The sequence below is a fragment of the Drosophila kikkawai genome, chromosome 3R (genome assembly GCF_030179895.1).
Source record: "Drosophila kikkawai strain 14028-0561.14 chromosome 3R, DkikHiC1v2, whole genome shotgun sequence".
In the NCBI taxonomy this organism is placed as follows: Eukaryota; Metazoa; Arthropoda; class Insecta; order Diptera; family Drosophilidae; genus Drosophila; species Drosophila kikkawai.
In genome coordinates this window covers 29,346,859-29,350,439 of record NC_091731.1, presented here as the reverse complement: position 1 = coordinate 29,350,439, position 3,581 = coordinate 29,346,859, and positions in this window count along the sequence as shown.

Below are 3,581 nucleotides of genomic sequence, written 5' to 3'. Positions count from 1 at the left end.
GGGGTCTCTTCTCGGCTACCAACATTCCATATAAATTAGTCTCGTGGGTGCAATTTTATTAAATCAACAAAAATTTGCAATGTTGGCAACGTGTTTCTGTTTCCGCTTCTGTTTCTGTTTCAGCCTCTGTGCTAGTTTCCCCTTCAGCCCTTGGCCCCGGAAAGCAAGGGAGTCGTCCTAAGTAGCCGCTGTGAAAGTGCCATCCTCGGGGTGAAGGTGGGCTTTCTTTTTCTGTTTGGTATTTGGGAGGTTGGGTGCAGGGTTGGCTGACTGTCTGGCGCTGGGGGTGGCTCCGGCTCTGGGGTGCTCGTATTAAAAAGATTGTGTTCCATTTGAATGCGGTGCACATTTGTCGGTTGGTTTCCTGGCGGATTATTATAATATATTGAAGATCGCTTAGTTGAAATTTAGTGTTAATGTCAATGGGGTCTTATGAGCGCCATAACAGCGGCCGGATTGCCTGGCAAATGGCATTTATACACAGGTCCTGCCATTCTTTTGTGGAGTAATCCATCTGTAGGCTTTCTTCTGTCCTTGTTTGGGGCCAGGGTTGAAGACTGTTGGGCTTTTGAATTGAGTTTTTGTTTCGACAGTCAGATTTTATTTTACTTTCTTCAACAGGGACTGTAAAAGTAGCAAATTATCATGTAAACTGACCTTTTTTAGTTTCAGTTTGAGTTTTAAATAGTCTAAGATTTTATCTCCATTTAGAGAAAGTGTATACATTTTTTGGGTGACTGAAAACCCAAAAATCCCTAATTTTAAGTCGATCATAACTACGTTGAAAATGCATTAATTTCAATTCGGAAAGTTTGTCTATGCTAGTTTTTTTTAAGTTAACAAATCTGCTTACTGAATTTTAAATTTTAAGAAATCCAAATTTTTTCGATTTTTCACAATTTTAACGATGTAACCCCTTATAAAATTTTCCAAAAAAATTTGTAAAATTTTTTTTCTCCAAAATATAGCTAGATCGACTCCGCAGATGATGCTGATCAAGCCTATATATGATTTATAGGGTTGGAAACGACTCCTTCACTGAGTTGCAAGCTTCTGGCTAAAATTTCAATACCCTTCAAGGCTATAAAAACCCCTTAAAACTCCTCCAAAAACCTCTTAATTGCTTGACAGCAGCCATTTTTTTTAGCTCAACTCCCTCCACTTTCAATTAATCGAATTGAAAACTTGACTTTTCAATTTTCTCTGCCATATTGAAAAGTGAAAATTGTGATAAATGTGCGCCGTGGGCTTTAAAATTGCGCTCGACGAGTGCCTGCAAAAAGGCAAAAACTCATTTCGCCGTGTTAATAAATTATGATGTAGCAGCGCGGCGGGATGTGCAATTTTGCAACAAAAGGAAGGCTGAGGTGGGGAAAAGACAACATATCCATAAAGGCCTACCCCTGCCCGGAAAAGGAGATGGAGTCGGGGACGAGGCCAATCTCTTCCGGAAAAAGTGCCAGGGGATAAAATCAACCTGTGCATTCGCAATGAGCTGTGAGCTGGGAGATGTACCATCTGAGGAAGAGATACCATTTTCGATTGCGACTGGGATTGGGACCCTTTTTGCACTTGCTAAACAAAAGCACAAAAAAAGAAAAAAGGAAACACCCAACACACCCTTCGCAATGGCATTAATGCCATGTCCTGATGACCTGGGGGTGAGGACGCCATCGAACAGGGTGTTTTATGCCTTGTTTTATTTATGCAAAATTATGTTTCAATTAAACGCAATGCGCTCGGTAATTGGCAGCCATTTTGTTTGGCAGAAATCCAGAAATCCTGGATGGCAACATCTGCGATGCGCCGTAATTAGGCCTCGCATATGCCGCAGCATCCACGGAATTTAAAGTAGGATCAGATCCCGGCATTTGCGGCTTTGTTTGCCCTGTCAAAATATTGTAATTCTTTTTCGGCCGCGCTCAGCCCAGTGCCAACGAATTTGAATGCCATAAACTGGCAGAGTTTATGTGAGATTCGGCATTAGAATTACACGGCCGACTAACGCCATCCGCGGATTCGCCGAATCACTGAGTCGCGGAGAAGTGGTGGCTCTGAATGTGGATACAGTCATACAGCATGAATAAAACATATGCCGGGAATGGGTGTTCCAATGGATTTAAATCATGGGAACCGCCAACTGTGCGGTTTATGTTTAAAAAATTAAGGATTTCATTTTAAAAGCAATTCGAGAGAGGAAATTGTTTTTATTTTAGACTCTTTTAGGTATAAAGCATTCGATTTTTAATACAAATAAATAACTTTTAACTCCTAATTATAATATTTATTAATCTTGGGACTGTTTGCCTTAAAAGCAATTTCGCCTGGCATATGAAATAAAATATATTTCAAGCGCTGCCTTATCGCGTCGATGATCGCCTTTTGGGGCAGTTTGAGCGACACAGGAAAACTTTTCCAATAACAGCATCCAAATGTTAACTTATGCCCGGCTCCTCTACGTGCTCCGCATATAGAGCGGCGGCGACATCCGCCGTGAACCCAACGAAGCCGGCGTCCGGAACCCCACTTGCCACCAAGCTAGTCCCCATCAATGGGGCAATCTTTGGAACGCCATTTTGACGTTTTCGAAAGTTTCTTTTATTGCATACATGAGCCATTTGGGTGCCGGGGCTTCCGTTTCCGTTTCTGGCAAGGACTCGGCTCGTTGACGCTGCCATTACGCTGTCGCAGCTCCAGAAATGGGATGGGTACATCGTCTGGGCTGCGTCTTCTATGTGTTTCGTCCTTCACCCCACGTCCTTCGTCCGATTCGCACACATGTGCTAGTGTGTGCCGTAAATGGCGTCGTTATGTGTGCGCTTATTATCATAATCCGTTGAGTTGTTGCCGCATTAATTAAATTTAATTAAAGGCGTTTTGCAACATTTCCGGCTACGTGGCCACGCTGCAAATTGCAAATGCCAGGATCCTTCGGCCGAAAAGGGGAAGAATCTCCATCTATCCCTTGAGCCAAAAGTGCGAACTCTAACCCCAATCGTCCTTGCGACGAGCCATGAAATCAATTTGCGCAAAATGGCATTCGTTAATTAATATTTGCGGCAGCGGCATTAGCAAGTGGTAATTTATGCCTCGCATGGGGATATATATTAGGCAATCTATAGAATGGAGTCGATGCTAAACACATGCTCTGATATATGTCTAGGATTACTTGAGAGTAGCCATAAATTGCTAAATATTATTGCGAACATATATTAAAGTATGTCCTTAGAGGAATAATTTAATCTGTAATTAAAATTATGGTATAGGTCGTTGGAAAAGTATAGAAAATATATTCCGACAGTTTCCTAAATGCTTCATTTAAGGGAATCCAGATTTTTCACACAATAAATGTTTTAATCCATTATTGGATTGGAAATTACTAGCCCAATAAATTGTATTGCAACTCAAGCCTTTGTTGAAATAAAATATCATATTTTCTTCCATATTATAAAACCAACTAAACTCTCATTATCCCCTTCCCACAATCACCTTAAAAACATTTGATTTGATTTGATTTATTTATTAATTCTTCACTGCAGTTGTTGTTGGCTTATGCTAACGTTATTTTTCGATTTTATTTT